Consider the following 18,152-nt stretch of genomic DNA (forward strand, 5'->3'; position numbering starts at 1 on the left):
ACTGTCTAAAAATCGTAACAGGTTGCTGTTGGGTGTGGGGGTCACAGTGTTTTATCTTCCGGTTTGTCCTTTGGTGACAGAGTCAAACGTGGGGCTCTGGACGCAGATTTCTGGGTTCAAATCCCAGCTCCACCACCAGCCAGTTTTGTGGACCCAGGCAAGGTCTGAGCCCGCCGTGCCTCAGTTTCCCCTCTGTGATATGGTTGGGAGGGCGGATCTGGGAAAGGTCTGCAGGGAACGAACCGGTCCAGGAATTAAGGGGGAAATGCAAGGACCCGTCGTGAGACAAACCTGGGGCGCTTCAGACGCCCTCCTCAACCCCCGCTCAGGTACAACACGCACGTGTGCGCACACACACAAGCCCCATTTCAAGCTCGACTGGCCCCCTGGTCCTGTCTGAGATGCGGGTGCCAGAGGAGGGCCTCGCCCCCTCTTTGCTTCTGTCTGGCCCTCCCCCTGCCAAGGGAGCAGGTGGTGAAGGAGCCGCAGGTGGGGCAGCAGCTTCTTCGTGAAGCCAGAGCTCCCGGCCGCGGGCCCCCCCTTGCTGGGTCAGCCCCAGGCTCAGGCCCCACGGGCAGCGCCCCGGGATGCAGAGGGCAGGGCAGGGCAGGGCTGGCCGCAGGTGAAACCGAGGGGGCACCACCACCGTCAAGTCGTTTTCTACGAAGGTCCCTGTGGGTCCCTCCGCGTACCATCACAGCAAGCCTTTGTGCAGAAGGAAAAACAAAACCCAGGGGCTTGATTCGGCTCTGGATATGCACATACACAGGTTGGGATTTTCTAAATGACAGCACCTGTTAATTGTCTGGTTAGGTATGACCTATTAAACATTTACCGCCCATTTCCTGTACACGTCTGGTGAGGCCGGCAGGAAATTTAGAACAAATTAAACAGCAGCTGCAATCCCTCATGCTTTAACGGCCCCTCCACGATTCTGTGCGGTATTGTAAAATATTAGGGGCAGATCTATTAGGGACAGGAGGGTTTCATCAAGGAAGCCTCCACCTCCTCATCCTCCTGCCAGCCAGGCCCCATAAAGTTAAATTGGCCAGGGAGCATCTCCCCCTTCCCTGCTCCCCCACTGCCGTATATTTCAGGGGAGGCTTTTTCATCTGCACACCCCACTCACCCTCCTCTCTGTTCCCCCACCCCCTCCCAGCCGTTCCCACACGATTTCACATGTGGTCCGAGAGGGGCACTTCCTGCCGTTATAAAAAGCAAAACCAAGACCCCAGCAAAAACAGGCTGTGCACAGAACACCCAAGTTGACAGTGTGAGAGAGAAGGCCTAATCCATTCCATATGACAAACAGCAGTGGCCCGAAGGGGAGGCCCAGCCCTGCGGAGAATTCACAACAGTCCCTCCTCCGCCCCTGTCCGCCTTCCCAAACCCCCACCCCCACCCCGACTCCCTCCTCAAGTGGATCCTTCAAAACAGGAGAAAAATATTCTTAGGAGCACGCCCCTAACTTTAAACTGATTATGTTTGGGTTTAATAGCCTACTATGCATTGTTCTTTCTTCACTTTGAAAATAAACTCTAGGAAGCATTAATGCAAATACAATATAAACACGCTCGTTCCTAAATTTTCGCATCTCCCTCGTGTGTTTGGGTTTGCGCCTTAAGATCGCGGCTCAGCTTGATGTGAGAACCAGATGGATCTTTAAACTGGAAGCTTTGCAAATAGCTCACCGTGTAAATAGACAGCTGTCCGGATGATGTGAAGGGCGAAAGCACCCCCAAGAATACGGCTGTTAGTAACCGCTTCCATTGTCCTTCCGGGAACAGCAGAACGGAGTAGGCCTGTCCCAGTCCCCTCTGGTGCTTCTGCCGAGAAAGGACAGACGTTGCCTCAGTTGCAGAAGGAGGTGTAGTTACAGAGGTTCGGATTTTAAGACAACGAGAAGAACAGATTTCTGTACCGACCACACTTTAGTCAATGTTTCCACATCTCTGCAGATAACCTTTGACGCCGGGAGGCGGACAAACGCGCTTTATTCTTCCAGCCCCACCACCAGCAGCTCACCCAGGGTACCAAGCCCTAACCTGCTTATCAGCTGCCACGTCCAAAATAGAACTTTGCTACTTCCTGTTTCCTACTTCCTGCTTCCTGGCCCCCCGTTCCATAAACCATTCTCCTTCAGAGGCGGTAAAAATGGAAAGGACGAGATGAAAGAGTCCGTCAAAAGATTTACACGGGCCCATAAAAGTCTCCTCGGTGTCCCGTAGACTAAACTGTCAGTCCTGCTTTCACGGAAACTTTTATTGAGTAGTCAATCTGAATTTTGTCTATAATTCCATTAAAACCTATGAGGCCAACCGTTTGTGGTTTGGTTGTTCTGGATGACTTGACAAATTAGTCTAGTAAATTTTGGGTGTCTTAAGTACTAAATTAGGTCATTTGTTTAATGAGCCAATCCTCTGCCCAGAGTTTGACCTCAGCCCACGAAGGGGAGTTCACATGGAGTTCCAAGGCGGGGGCCTGGGTCCCTCATTTGTCTTCTGCTTCTAGAGAAAGTCCTCTCAAGCCAGGACTGCACTACAAATTCCAGCCTTAACGCTGACTCGTCAGTGACGGTCAGCCAAGCAAACTCCTTTGCTCCAGTCTCTCTCCCTCCCATCCTCCTCCTCCAGGGCTGCTGTCATTGTCACCGTCACCCGCCTGCATCATCTCACCCGGCCCTCCCAATGACCCCACGATGGTGAGCTGGTGCCATCACTGTCTCCTTTCCTAAATGAGAAAGTAAATCTTGGAAATGCTAATCTCCCCAAGGGCACATTCAATCTCTCAGCCTCACTCATCCGTTACGTCTTTCCATAAATAATTTAGTAAGCATCGCCTAGGTGTCAGGCCTGGGGTTCCAGAGCTGATGAAGCCATGGTCATGGCTTTCAAGAGCTTCATCATTTGGTTGACTAGCCACGCATATCAATAAATGTCATACAATTCTACAGTTGTTGTAATTCCGGTGGACTGAGGGTACACGTAGGGCACAAAGGAATAAGCAACCACCTTTGTCTCTAACACGCTCCCTGAATTATGTATATGAAATCCAGCCTCTGCACTGATACGCACGCACCAGCATGGCGTCCACTCACAAGCCGATGTGTGTGAACTTGTTACGCTGCAGCCACCGCAGCCTCCCTGCTGGTTCTGGGCGTATACAGCAGAAAGGCATTGGCATTCACGGTCATGACTCAGAACGGCCAACCCCCCAAGAGCTCTGTCAGCTGGCACTGCTCCTTCCTGGACAGAAGGACAGTGTCGCTGAGATATACAACCAAGAGCTCCTTGAGGGCACGACTGGGTCACTGTCATTCGTGACCAACAGTGCTAAAGACAGAACATGGAACACAGCAGTTTCTCCCTAAATGTCTGTTGATTTGAAAAGCTTTGATTTGAATGAGTTCTTTGAACACCGGTTGTACGTGTAGGTTCTGTGTGGTAACTCTCTGTTAACCAGATCATTCGATTTACTGGAGTCATTTTTTCTTGTAGCACAAATGGGATGACAAGAGCTTGCTGTAGACTCTCCAATAATGACCCTCTTCACTCAAGAATCAATCTTCGGTTTAGCCATGCACAGAACCTTAATTTAGCAAGACAGAGTATAGGGGCCATCTTCCGCTATTACATTATCCAATACCCCCACACCTGGTAGCGTTCCCTTTCCCGTCTGCCTTGCTCTCAATAGTTAAGGACCGATCATCCCAAGCCTGGCGAGTACTCAATCCACAACACACGCTCCTCTGGGGCAGTATTTTGTTTTATTCTTTCGTAAAGGGCGCCTGAGATAGCTAACTGGGAAGGGGGACTTCTGGGGGTGGCACACGCTCAGGACCCTTACAGAGGGTTGGCGCACGTGGGACAACTGCAGTGTGACTGTCAAAGCGACAGCATCCCGTGGCTGCCTTCACAAACCCCCACCCCGAGCCAGGCGGGAGTTCACTCTTCTGTCCTCTGCCTAAATATACACGGGCAGGGTCAGAGGCCAAACCGGAGGTTTAGGTGTTTAGGAAAAAACAAGAACCATCGAATAATTGCCTGGCGTGCTTAGACCATGGGTGGTAACAACGCCAAAGAAGTTGTTCGTTTCAACTTTCTGTATTTGGTGCAGGTATGTAAAAGTTCAAATCAGACACACACACATAGAGAGAGGGATTCACGTCTGTGCACACACACTGACACGGACCTGGAAAATAATATATGAAGGTAGAGCTAACCCTCAACAAGGGTCTGAAAGAGACACTCAAGCCGTCTGACTCGGGCTTCCACGTCCCCTGTCCGCCCCACCACGCCAGTCCCTACGGGCTCATCCCCCCTCCGCACGCCCCGGAGTGAACCCAGCGCCCAAAGCAGGCTGCAAGCGGGCTGAGGACAATGCCTGTGCTTTTTCCTTAATTCTAACGGAAGTGTTATAAATACACAGCAATGTGCGCAAGAACTTAGCGAATTTTTAAATGCGTAAACCCTGGTGTAGCTACCACCCAGATCAAGATAGGGGGTATTTCCAGTACACCAGAAGGCTCTCCCGCACCTCTTCCCAGTCAACGTCTCCAAGGGAACCCCCATCACCGTGGGTACCACCAGTGCTGCCCGCTCTCTGACTTCACGTGAGCGGAACGCCACAGTGCGTACTCTTGCGGTAGGACCTCCTTCACCCATCGTTAGCTTGTGAGAGCCATTCGCGTGTGTGCAGAGGAGTTCTTTTCTCTTGCTGTGAATGTACCGCAGTTTACTTGTCCACTCTGTAACTGATGCACACTTGGTATTTTCTCACTTGGGGTTATTATGACTAAAGCTGCAATGAGTGTTCTTGGTCCACATGTGTCTCCGGTGGGTGTACAGATTCACTTCTCTTGGGTGTATATGTTGGGTCACAGAATAGGTGGATGTTAAGTTTCGAAGGTACTGCCACCCGGTTTTCCAAGGTGTCTAATGATCGTGCTGCTTATAACAGGGCACCCACGGCTGTTTTTAACCCTTTAGCCCCGTGGGTTTAAGGCTATGTCTTCTTTCTTCTCGGAGGCTCCTTAACGCCTATTTGTCAACACTTGCCGAGCCTTCCAAGTGACTTGTGTGTGAGCCTCCCTCCTTTTGCCGGCTGCGCCCTGAAATGAGCAGAGCGCGGCAGCTCGAAGCGCCAGCCTGGTCATGTGGCTTCCTTCACGGCTGGGTGACGTTTCAGATGCTCCGTTTCCCCAAACCTCCATAGAGTGGCAGCAGCCGTCATGTCTTCCACCTTCTAAGGTTGTCTGGGGATAAAATGAGGTAAAGCCTGCACGCTGAGCAGCATGGTAAAAGCTCCATACAAGCCAGCGATGGTGGCCAGCGTTGGCGTAAAAACGCCAACAAAGCAGGTGTTGCCAGCTTACCCACTCTGGCGTGTCGGGCGCTCCACAATGCTTACTCCCCCAGCACTCTGGGCTCCATGTCGTGGCCTGGAGTCTCCTGTTCTCATCCGGCTCCGTGGGTGCCGGGGAGGTAGTGAGAACACTGCCCCTGTCCACTCCTGGCAGGAGAGATCCTGGGGCCCCAAGGGCTTCAGTGGTCCTTGTAAAGCCCAAGAGGAGCACCGAGGAGCAGACCAGGCACGGACGCTCCCCTCCTGGCGCTGCGGCTCAAATCTCAGCCCCGACTCTGAGGGCTGAGTTGGATGCCACGTAGGAGGATGTTTTCCTTTCGGTCCTTTGCTTTGCTTTTTGGTTTCGGTAGGGGAAGCCCCCTCGCCATCACCTCTTCCCACTCCCCTGAACAAAAACACCATTCTCCACGCTGAACTTTGCCCCGGTGCAGGGGGGTCCGGCTTCCTTTGCCACGAAGCCTGTCAGGTTTCGATTAGGCCAGGGAAACACCACAGGAAATGAGTCAAAGAAAGGAAGGCTGTGATTTTTTTTTAATTTCAAATACCAGATTTATTATTATTTTTTTCTAAATGACAGTGTCCCGGCCATGCCAGGTCGAGGAGGAATGTGGAAAATGTGCAACTTGAAACGTCTGAGGGGCAGCTGGACCCTCCAATTGTTTCTAATAAAAACCCATGGGAAGCTCTCGGCGGCCCCCGGGAAGGCAGTGCGCCCGCTGGAGGCCACGGACGCTGGGTCCCGGGCGAGGTCTGGGCACGGAGCTGGCCAGTGCGGCTGGGCTTCTCCAACCTCCGTCTCCTGGCCTGACCACATGGTGGCCATAGGATGGACTGGCCACCTTCCCTGCCTCCGAAGGGCTGTCAGGACTACTTAACGCTGTAACCCTCGTGAGCCTCAGTTCTTTTGCAGCAAACACAGACTACACAGGCCATTCAAACCCTTCCACACAGCAATGCCGTCAGAACGGCCTGTGAGTGGAGGTGGCGTTAGCATGGTTGGGGCCACAGGTGTCGCATTCCATGCCGGCTCTGCCGCTGCTGCGCTGTGACGCCCCAAGCGAGTGATAGAACTCTCCTGGGCTTCCGTCCTCAGCAAAGCAGGAGTTACTAGTTACACCTGCTCTGTGCCAGCCATTCTCAGTGCCTGCTGTGGGGTAACTCAGTCCCCATCTAAGGAGGCGGGCACTCTCATTAGGCCCATGTTACAGATGAGGAAACTGAGGCAGAGACGTTAGACAAGTCGCCCTAGGTGACATAGCCGTGTGCGAATATGGCAGTCTGTGCCAAAGCAGAGAAACAGAACCAGAAGGAGACAGATAAGAAGAGATTTAGCTCAAGACTTGGCTTAGTGATAGCGGGGCTGGCCAGACAAGTCCAGAATCCGCAGGCCAGACCCCCAGGAGGGCAGCTGGTAGCTGGAACTGCGCAGCACGTGGCCTTTTCGGACGGGCTTCTTTCCCTCGGCAGTATGCTAAGTGCTGCTCCGCGCTTTAGCATTTAAGGTTCCTCCGCGGCTTGTCAGGCCTTGAGAGCTCATCTCTAACTAGTGATGAATAATAGTCCGCTGTCCGGATGCGCCACAGTTTATTTATCCGCTCACCTACCTAAGGGCATCTTGGCTGCTTCCAAGTTTGGGTGATTACGAAAAAAGCTGCTATAAACATCCCTGTGCGGGTTTTTGTGTGAACATAAGTTTTCAATCCTTTGGAGAAATACCAAGGAGCACGACTGTTGGATTGTGTGGTAAGAGTATATTTAGCTTTGGAAGGAACTGCCAGACTGTCCTCCGAATGTCTGTACCGTTTTGCCTTCCCCCGATCATACTGCTAATACTACCTCCTTCTGTGAAGGGCGTGGAGTAGGGGTGGGTATACAGGTGGCACTCAACGCAGGTGAGTTAAGATCATCCCTGCCACGCACAGGTGTCCCTCTGTGGGAGCCTGTCCACACACCATTCCTGCCCGGGGGGGACCGGCGGGGTGAAGCTAACCCCACCAGATCTCTGTTCTCTCCCAAGCTGCAGAGGCTTGCTGAGAAGCTCCTGGTGTAGACAGAGCCCCATGCCTCTCGGCAGCCCCCTCTCTCGATTTCAGCCCAGGTCATAGCAGGTTCAGTTATTTGAACTGCTTCAGGCATCCGTGTCCTGCGGGCCTCCCTACCGGGAGGCCGGAGGAGACACTGAGGACGAAATCATGCTGCTCTGGCCTGGGCAAGTGTTTCTTACTTGTCATTTGCAAATAAAAACAATCAGGCCATCCAAGGCCAACAGACAGGGCTGCCTCCCCAGCTGCTCAGCTGGCTGGTCCCTCCCCAGCTGCAGGCTGCGGCCCTGGTGTAAGCAGGCCCCGTTAGGGCCTGGGACACAGGAGCACCTGCAAATCCCAGGATGGAGGCAGCCGGGCCCAGGGGAGGCCCGCACAGGGCCTTACGTAGCTCTTTAGGGCCCAGGACGTATTCCCCAGGTGAGGTCTATGAAAGAGCAGCAGTGACGGCCGTCCTCGCCATCATCGGGGCACGTGTCTCGAGTGCTTACTGATCGCTTACTGCACGCCTCGCTAAGTGCTTTGCCCACAGTCTCGCGTGGCCTCCAAGCTGCCCCGTGACCTGGGCGCCGTTGCAGACACAGAACCTGAGGCTCGGAGGGGTACGGTGGCCTGCCTGGGGTCACCAGCTGTTGAAGCCAACCTGGGGGTTCAGACCTAGGTTTCTGTGACTCCAGGGCTCACGGCACATGGCAGTCCATGAACAACTGCTGAGTGCCTACTGCATACTAGTACATTTAGCTATCAACTCGCATTTAGACTTAAAAGCTTGTAAGGCAGATGTGTCATTAACCCAACGTACAGACGCCGTGAATGAGGCCAGGGCACTTGAGTAAAACTTGGCTGTCAGCAGCCAGGACTGTTTCCACCTGGGAACGTGAATGTGGCATCAGTCGGGCCCCTGCCCCGGCCCTGCCCTGAACAGCTTCACTTCGCTGTTGAGTTAGTGACTTAATGGCCTCGTCAGAAAGCCCGGAATCACAGCGTCTTCTCCATAGGCTTCGGGAAACAGCCAGCCCGGGACCCGGGCACAGAGAGCCCAGAATATTATGGTGGAGAGAGGCCGGCACCCCCTCCGCTGGGACCCTCCTCAGTGGGAAGAGAGTTTGGGCGGGAGCGGGGTGGGGGTGGGCGCCCTTTGCACCCTCCCATGAGAAGCCCTTTTCAATCTCCTCTTCTGAACGTCAAACGTCTGTCAGCTGGCCAGTTCCACAGCCGGGTCCCCGGCTGAGCAACAGTGAGCAGTGCGTCAGGTAAACGGAGAGCAACTGCTGTCACTTAGTACGTTAAAAGCCCTTCCACGTCCTCGCTCTGGACGGACAGCAGCAGGGCTGCACTGGACGAGGAGGACGCAGGGCGCGTCCACGGGCTTCCAGCTTCCTGATGGGGTCCGTTTAGTGTAAACGCGGCTTGATTCTGTAACCAGATCGTTGAAGCGCTGGCCCAGTGTCCCCGGCCTGGACACCCTCCCACCTTGCTGGAACGGTAATTCGCCAGGAGGCAGCCCCCGGGAGGCCCTGCCCTCCTTTTGAAAGGGGTTCCAAATGGCCCCCAAATCGTGTCTTTCTTCCTAGAGGCTCGGGCAATTTGGGTGTCACGCGGGCCTTTGTAGAGACGTCAATGGATTATTTCACGAGAAGAAACCGCCCCTTTACACCCTGACGTGGCTTCTGCGATGGAGATGAAAGATCCAGGGAGGCAGGTTGGAAAACAGATAATTCACGGGACTGTCAGAGCGTGATCTGAATTTCATTCACACCAGGCAGAGCCAAGGAGAGGGGACAGAGATCCCGCCCGGGGGTCTTGGCCCAGGGGGAAGCGGGCTGAGCTCTCAAGTGCCGAAGTGATAATCCAGCCCGCGGCCCGGACAAAACTGGACATTTTGTCTTCGCTGTCAGAAGGCCACCAGCTCAGGAGCAGATGGGGTGGTGTCGGCAGTCGTAAAACGCCCCGCCCCACCAGGGACCAGCAGGTTAACAGGAGGGATTGGCGCCATGCACGTCGTAAAAGCCCTGCAGGCCTGTCATGTTCCGATAAATCTTGATCTGGTAACGGAACAGTGCTGTGGTTCCCAGCCTTGGGTTTCACAGGTGAGCCGTGGGCTGATGGATGGTGTGGAAGCCAGCGGGGGAAGGGAGCAGAGGGAGCCTTACCCGCCCACCCCCACCGCCTCTTGGCTCCCCAGCGCCAGGCAGGAAATCAGCCTGCAAGAGGCCAGGGGAGGCGTGCGTTCTCTCTCCCCATCCACGCTGGAATGCTGGAAGGCCACCAGCTCCATCCTCATCTCCCGGCCCTCGTGCTGGTATCAAACTGTAGGAGCTCAATAAGCACTGTCTCTTCTCCGCTAGGCTTCTGGGCTTGCCTACCCACCAGAGAGGGGCTGTTGAGGAGGACGAGGCCCTGCTCTGCACACACAGCCTTGCTAGCCCTGCCCGGCACCCTGCACCCCACACATCAGCCCCCCGAGGAAGGTGCACTTTTTCAGAATCCATCTGCCGGCGGGGGGGCACTTTGGAGCCATCTGTCCGTCCAGAGGGGCTGACGTTTGTATTTTTTTTTTTTTTTGCGGTATGCGGGCCTCTCACTGCTGTGGCCTCTCCCGTTGCGGAGCACAGGCCCCGGACGCGCAGGCCCAGCGGCCATGGCTCACGGGCTCAGCTGCTCCGCGGCATGTGGGATCCCCCCGGACCAGGGCACGAACCCGTGTCCCCTGCATCGGCAGGCGGACTCTCAACCACTGTGCCACCAGGGAAGCCCTGACGTTTGTATTTTGCATGAAGGCGTCATCTTGCTGGCAAGAGCCTGGTGAAATGTCCACTCTGAACACTTTCAAATAAAGGACAGGGTCCGGAGGTGACACGGATGAGTGGGGCAGGCCAGGTGGGAGAAGAGGAACCCACGGCCTGGAATCAGGTGCAAGAGGGAGGAGCATCACGGGGACATGCCCACCAAGGGCACATGGTCCAGTGGTTGCCAGGAGGGACTCAGATCTTCTGACATTGAGAAGGAAGACAAAATCTGGACTTCTCCTGATTAGTAAGTATTAAGGAGTCATTCAAATGTAAAATATGGTGCAGGATTTAGCAAGAGAAGCCAGGCAGGCAGCTTGGCCCTGACAGCCCCAGGCCTGGGTTCTGCGGTAGGATCTCAGAGCATAGAGAAGGAGGTTCTATAACTGAGGGGCTCACAGGAAGTCCCTTCCCCTCTGAGCCCCAGTGGCCTCGCATTTCCGGTCCTGCCTCCAAGCCGCCGGCACGCTTTCCTGTCTGCGCCCCCGCCACCGGTCCTCCTGGGCTTCACGGTGACTTCTCTGCAGTTCCCAGAGGGACCCTGTTCTCTGACCTCGGCCATTTCCCTTCCTGAGGCCCCTGCCCCCTCCTCCCTTCACGTGGACCCCACCTCCCACTGAACCTCACGTTTCAACTCAAACGTATGTTGTGTGCCTGTGGTCCCCTCTCCTTCCAGCGACTGCCCACTGGCCCCATGTCGCAAACCCTTGGGCCTTGCCTGCCACCCCGCCCCGTCCTCCCCACCCCCACTGGGCCTTAAGCTCCCTGAGGGCCGCGGCCCCCTCCCTGAGTTATCTTAATGTCCCCCCTGCCACGCCACCAGTTCCAGCCAGAATGCCAGCAAGGGTGGCCCCCAAGGCTCAGACACACCCCGCCGGGACTGGCCAAGCACCCCAGGGGACCTTGGAGGTAGTGGTGACTCGGAACCAGCACAGAGCAGACACGAGGGGCGACGGCCAGCATCTAGTCCACAGCTGTCTGTTAACCAGTTGTGCACCATGGAGACGGGAAGCAGACTTGGGGTCGTAGGGCTCGGGGATGAGGGGGCTGGGGGATAGCTGAAGGGTGCAGGGATGCTTTGAGGGTGATGAAACTGCCCCCAAATTTACTGGGGGATGGCTGCACATATCTGTGAAGATTCGAAAAACCACTCAATTGTACACGTTACGTGGGTGAATTGTATGGACGCAAATTATACCTCCACGAGGCTGTTAAGAAAAGGCTTGAAAACGGGATCCCACGGCCCATCGTGACGGAAGGCAGTGGAGGGCAGGAACCCCAGGGGCCCCACCTGTGCTATTCGCTGACGGGGGCCTGTCCCTCCCGCCTCTCTGGACCAGCGTTTCCTCGTGCAGGAAGGGTGATGAGCCGTGTGCCCCTTAGAGGGCGTTGAGACAATTAAACGCGAGGTAACGGAGCGAAGCGCTCGGCACGGCAGCCTTGTGAATTCTCAAGAAACGGCCAGAAGGCCAGCAAGAAGGGAGTGATTATCGTTGTGCCGGCGTGAATGTGGACCAGGTGCCCGCGAGTCAGCACTTGTTTCTGCAGCAGCCCTGCTGGGCCACCCCGCCAGCACCTGGCTCCTGGGGAGGGCAGGCCTCCTTCCTGGAGGGGTGGTGATGCGGGAGCCGCTGCCCTTCCATCAAGGCAGCGCTGAGCTCCCTCCCAAAGATAAGCGCCGGCCTGCTCGGCCACGTCCTAATCGGCAGCAAGACCCTGGGCTTGCAGGCTCTCCTGGCTGTCAGGAGCAATGAGGGCCGGAGGATGATTAATGAAAGAGAAGGAAATGTAATAATGCATGGCCGGCCCGCCAGCAGCATAAATCTCTCTGGGGATTGCAGAAAGGATGGATTCCTCCCTCTCTGGGCCTTGAGAAAGGGCATCCTCCAGGTTCACTGGAGTCTGAGAAATAACCACGGACATTAAATCACAGCTTACCTGCAGTCAAGTCACACAGGAACCCGCTGGCTGAGGAAAATCACCATCCCGTGGGCCTGAAACGAGGGGCTTGGGTTAGTGGCATGCTGGGAAAGAGGTCTGGCTGCAGTCGGGCGATGGACAAAGACCACCCAGCAGGCGCTTGGGTTCAAATCCAGACCCCACCACTCACTAGCTCCGAGACCTTGGGCGAGGTCCTCGGTTCTCTGCCTCAATTGCTTTCTCTGAAACCCCCGCATGGCATTCTTGCGGGGACTGCCTGGGCCACCTGGGTGCTCTTGGGAGGGAGACCGGCTGCTACTGTGGCCGTGCATTTGTCCTGCAGCATCTCAGGTAATCACCGGCACTCTCAAGAAAGAGGAATTATTATTAGTCCCATTTTACAGACGTGAAAACAGAGGCCCAGAGCATGGCCCAACTCCTCCAAGGCTCCCCAGTGGGGACCGCCTGACCCTCACCGCACTGCCTTCCAGCAGCCTGAGCCGGGACTTCGAAATCCCGCGGTCCCGTCTCTGACTCCTCACGGGGGGGTCCCAGGGCCGCCCGCACGGCCCTCACGCTACCATTTGTTAGGACTGACTGCAGCAAGAACAAATGTCCCCTGACCACCACCCCTGCCGGGCCTCCACAGCTGCCACGTTCCAGTGGCCTCACATTTATCTCTGCGGGGGACTGTTCTCCGTTGTTCCTCTCCCCATCTGTCCCTCTTGCCCACTGTCCCTCTTCATTTTAATCGAGAAACGTCCATCTCGCCCCACCCGGGGTCTGCACAGTGTATGGGCAGCTTGGAGGTCGGAAACCCGAGCCGGGCACTTCTAGGGAGGGACCCCTTAATGGTTCTAGCAGATGCCGCAGGAGGGAGGGGGCCCAGGCAGCCCCCAGCTGCCCACCCGGAGATAACCCCTGACCCTCTGCCTCTCTCATGGGGCCGTCAAAAAGCCCGAGCCCTGGGAAGGCCAATAAATCCTTGGGTGTTGCCCTCTCAGGATTCCGGCCCCTGCCTGGGAGAAGGCATTTAAACTTCTTAGAAGAACTCTTTTCTAAGCCTGCAGGAAGCCGCCTGGGCCCTCGTGGGGCTGAGGGCACTGGCTTCTGCATGGGTCCTGGGCCCTCAGTGCTGCAGAATTCCCTCTGGGCTTGGGCATCCTTGGCCCGCAGCCAAGCAGCACCAGCCGGGGGCAGGGCGGGGGTGCCTGGGAGCCGAGATGGGAACAGGCGGGCACTGAGCACCCCTTACCCAGGCCGACTCTCCCTGCCCACAGAGGCGCCCCTCGCTGACCTCTGGGACACCCAGGGGAGAGGGCAAGAGTCCTTGGGCACAAAGGGGGTTGCTTATTATTCAAGAGGCCACCCAAGTTTAGAGGATAGTATGGAGCTTTTAAATTCCTTTTTAAGGTCATATATTCACATGGTCAAAATTTCCAGATATAAAAAGGTATCTCCCTCTCACCATTTCCCACAGCCACCTTCCCAGGGCTACCAATATCTAGAGATCTTTTAGGAATATAAACATATAATTATGTGCATGTTAAGTATACGAGTATGTATACTTACGTGTGTAAGTATATACACACACACAAAATCTTGTTGCTTTTCATTCAACTACTTTGGTGATCATTCCATATGGTTATGTACAGAACCCCCATCCCTTTTCATGGTTGCATACTATTCCTTTGAATGGCCCATCCATCCTCTATCTATTTAACAGGCCCCCTACTTAATGATAAGGGCCTTCGTGGTAAACACCACGTTTCCCATGGACTCAGGTGTTAGGCAGCACCCCCACCATGGCCACCTGGGACTGCCAGTCAGTCACTCTCAGTCCCGCCCTCCTTTTTCCTCCTCACAGTGTCTGCAACCCCCTTTGTGGGGTCCAACTCCAGCCTGAGGCTCTGTTCATGGCTGGGTGAGACTCAGGTTCCTTCTGCGTCTTTAGAAGCACTCTTCTTGCTGACTTTGACCTCCTTTTACACACCAGAGCTTTCTCTTACATCTATACTGGGAGCATAGTAGGTGCTGGGTCATCCTCATTTAAAGGCGGGTAGGAAAGATAAACCCCCGTGGACGGGGTCCCCCTCCACATGCCTCACGGGTCATAAAAGAGCAACGGGTTTTGCCAGAGGGCACTGCACGTGGTGGGACAGGAGGGGCCCTGTGGGGCAATGGAGGATTGGGGATCTAAAGATGTGGGTTGGCCTCCTGGCCGTCCTGTCTATTAGCCTGGGCCACCCTCAGCCGCCCCCACCCGTCCAACAGAACAGAACACACATGGTATGTTCACATGGCAGAAGCATTTAGCTGTTCAATCCTGGGCTCTGAAGTCAACTCCAACTGGGTCCAAATTCTACCTCTCCTTCTTGGGCAGATACCTTTCCTCTCTGAGCCTCATTTTGGATAAATGCAATAGGATGCCCTCGTGGGCTTAACGGCTTACGTGACGATCAAACAGATTAAATGCATACATCTAGCCACTCGGCATAAACTAGCGAATGGCAAGTGCTCAAGACATTTTCGCTTTTATCGTTGTCATTGATGTTGTGTGGTCGTCGCCATGGCAGTGGTGGCTGATCTCTGGACTCACTGTGCTCTTCTCCACAGATGTCCCCCACAGATCTCAGCGCGACTCTTCAAACCCCAAAGCGCTAGCTGGGCTCGCAGACTTGGACAGCTGGCGGGGATTACTACGTCATCATTCTCCGCAGGCGCTCGCAGGTCTGTTTTCTTCCCAAGCTACCACTTGTGTCCTTGCTTGTTGGAACACATACGATGACTCTTTGCTGGGAGAATCCTGCCTGGAGGCAGGGGGCTGAACCAAATGACCTTCTGACCTCACTCCCAACCCCAACTCCAGGGTTCAGGATAGGCCAGCATGCACAGGGGCCAATGAAATTAGCCACACTTTCCGGAAGTAGGAGGTTATGCAGCTTATGCAGCGTTCCACAGCTCCCAGGGGCTTTTAGATAACACTTGCTCCAGGCTCTTTTCTCCCCAGGACTGGTGGAAATCTCTGGGTCTGTCGGACATCAACTTGTCTCCTGTGATCCCACCAATGACCTTCCATTGACCTTTGGATACCGGAGAGAGAAAACGTCCTTTTCCCCCTAACCCACTGAACTCTCAGAAATGTCAGAGTGACAAGAGGTCAGCCTGGCCTTTCCCGCCGTCGCCATGGCTTAGGGAAGGCACCCACTCCCAGCGAGGCCAAGTCACCGAGAGCGCCCCACACCGAAAATGAAATGAGGTCTTCCTGAGAGGGTGTCTCCTGCGAGGCACGGGAAGAGCGCGCAGGAAGGCCACGGGGCAGCCGATAGGACACCTCAAGGAAGAGGAGGAAATGGCCAGCGGAGTCTAGACGCGTTATCTTGCCCCCCGTGCGGGCACCGGGCCACGCTCATCCATCGCCCCTGGAACTGACTTCCTGCCTCAGGATTTACACCAATGACTTCACCCTCTTGCTATCTCGACAGTCCCGCTGCTGCCCGCTCTGGGCTCTCAGGAATTAGGGGCCAGATAACAAGTCTAGACAGCTCAGAAGTTTTAAATGCATTATCCTCCGTGGGGAGGAGGATGGCCAGCGACTAGCTGTGGGGACTCCAAGGCTGAAGCCCTGGACCGCGTTCCCGTTCTGGGTCTGTGGGGGGCGTGAGACACCCTCGCTCCACCCGCCCCTCCGCCCCTGCCCACCCCCGCCGCCCGGAGGCTGAAACAGGCACAGAAGAGCCGCTCACCACAGACTCTGCCCTACCTGCCAGTCACGGGAGCTCCACACCCCACCTCCCTGCCCCCGGTTCAGGGAGGACCCTCAGGGCTGCCTCGACAGAGCCGGATGAAGGCCAAAGGGCCCTCGTGTTCACCACCCAGAGCAGTGGTGAAGCCACACAAGTGGAAGGGAGCCCGTTCATTCAAACCTCGGGGGTCTCAGATGAAATGCTTGGTGCCCTGCTCGGCAGGTGACCTCGGCACATACCTCCACCTGCCTGGGGGCCTATGCTGACCTGAACCAAATCCTCTCGCACGCGACGTGGCAGCCCCCTTTGCTGCCTTCTCCCACCCTTTACGTGTTGAACCGTGTCCTCCCCAAGTTCCCACGTTGGCATCCCAACGCCCAGTACCTCAGAATGTGCCCTTATTTGGAAATATGATCCTTGAAGATATAATTAGTCAAGATGAGGTCATATTGACGAGGGTGGGCCTCCAGTCTAATACAACTGCGACCTGATAAAAGGGGCACCGTGGACACAGAGGGCACATAGGGAGATGCCACATGAAGGTGACGGCGGAGATCACGGAGACACGTCCACAAGGCAAAGAGCACAGGATGGCCAGGGAACCCCCGGAGCTGGGGAGGCCTGGAGCAGGTCCTCCTTGCAGCCTTAGCCGGAGTCAGCCCTGCCCACACCTTGGTCTCAGACTTGGGGCCTCCAGCCCGTGGGAGAGGACATTTCTGCCGTTGAAGCCCCCGTGTGTGGTGCTTTGTTACTGCAAGCCCAGCAGACTAATACACACCCCACCTTCCTGAAGGACAGGGCCAGGCGAAGGAGTGCCTGGGGACCGCAGAGAAACTACAAGCACCCCCGCAGACTCCCGACAACACAAGGCTTCCCTGAAGCTGTCCAAGCCACAAAGCTGTCTAGTCAGCAGCTCACAGCTGGAAGGCAGAGAGAGGCTCCGTGGGGACCCGGGGAGGTTTCGTCAGCTCAGGGCACGGCTGGAGCATCACTGTCGGCGTCCAGCCTGTACCCCTCGGCAGGCGTCGTCCAGACAGCGATGGCTTCCTCCGGTGCCTGCGGCCTTTAATGGGAGCTTTCTCCGCTACAGACGAGTGCTTGGCCCGCTCGCAGATGGGCAGGCCAGAATTGCCAGGGGCCACTGTCCTTGGGAGCAGTCCTCAGTCAGTGACAGTGACAGCTGGTGGGCGACATCCCAGCTCCCTGGCTGAGCAGCTGAGAAGCTCCGAGGGGTGATCCACACAGCCCCCCCCCCCAAGCTCTCACCACGGTCACAGTGCCAAGAATGCAGCCTGCACCGGCCCCTCTCTTCCATCTCTCCTTCCCCGATGCCTCCCGAGGTCACCACCCACACAGGTGCGCCCAAACCTGACCCCGGTCTGTGCCGGGGGATCCAAGCCGAGACAATGGGGGATGACACCTCGAGGCACACAACGACCAGGAGCAGGAGGCTCGTCTCGGCTGCACACGAAAGGGGTGACGCCCTGTGCGCTGACTTCTCCGGGCGTCTCACATAGAGTATCCGTCCCCAGATTAACACCAGCCTGACGCGCGTCAGGCAGACCTTGCTAGTCGTCGCCGACATGCACTCTCCTTCTTAGGGGATCATATTAACTGTCACTAGGCATGACCGTCCCTCACAGAGACTCAGCATCCCAGATGCCGTTCTTACTCAAGGTGCAAGGTCCCAGGCGGGTGTGACCCCGTGTCTAGATTCTGGCCAGTGGGACGGGAGCAAAGTGATGTCCCGCTCCAGACACGCGCCCGCAAGTCCCCTTCCCCCCTCTGACTGCCTGGATGCAGATGTGGTGATGGGAGCACATCCTGCCCCTCCTCCCCCTCCTCCTCCTCTTCCTCCCATCCTTCTCTCCTCCTCCCCCTCTTCTCACACCAAGAAGGTGTGAGGGTTAAAAAACGCTGCAGAGAGTCTTGTATCGGTTTCTCTCCACCAAAACCGACTTTGAAGCTTCTGACCCAAGCAAGCCTTCATCCATTTTAGGAAGCCAAAGACAGATTTCATTTACATGAATCCAAAAATAATAAAGTGAGAGAAATAAATAAAGGTTGAGAAAGAACACCGGTGAATCCCTGAACTTGAACTCGCGAATCCAGGAAGTGTCGGGGGAGCCGGGCTCCGTCCGGGAAAGACCAGCCTGTTCTGTGAATTCTGGAAAGTGTGCCTCCCCAGTGTGTGAGGGGTGACCGGACACATGGTGTGGGGGTCACCGGGAGGCCCCTCTGCCCGAACCCACAGGAGCCCCACTGGGAAGAATTCCCTAAAGTGACAACGA

The 18,152-nt window shown here is 55.9% G+C and overlaps 1 protein-coding gene across 3 annotated transcripts in view; it reads right to left on the reverse strand.

Moving 5' to 3' along the window:
• The window catches only part of C18H16orf95 (chromosome 18 C16orf95 homolog), a 453,505-nt gene that overhangs the window by 142,208 nt on the left and 293,145 nt on the right, over window positions 1-18,152 (reverse strand). The window contains exons 9-10 of one of the 3 annotated variants that reach the window (XR_010837979.1): window positions 12,134-12,189; window positions 1,692-1,826 (exon numbers count right to left, since the gene is read on the reverse strand). The exons of 1 other annotated variant lie outside the window; for it this stretch is intronic. The gene's annotated coding sequence lies outside the window, so the exon portion shown is untranslated. The remainder of the gene's footprint in view (window positions 1-1,691; window positions 1,827-12,133; window positions 12,190-18,152) is intronic. One more of the 3 variants, XR_010837976.1, reaches the window with a different exon arrangement.

This window comes from Kogia breviceps, chromosome 18, assembly GCF_026419965.1.
Source record: "Kogia breviceps isolate mKogBre1 chromosome 18, mKogBre1 haplotype 1, whole genome shotgun sequence".
Classification (NCBI taxonomy): Eukaryota; Metazoa; Chordata; class Mammalia; order Artiodactyla; family Physeteridae; genus Kogia; species Kogia breviceps.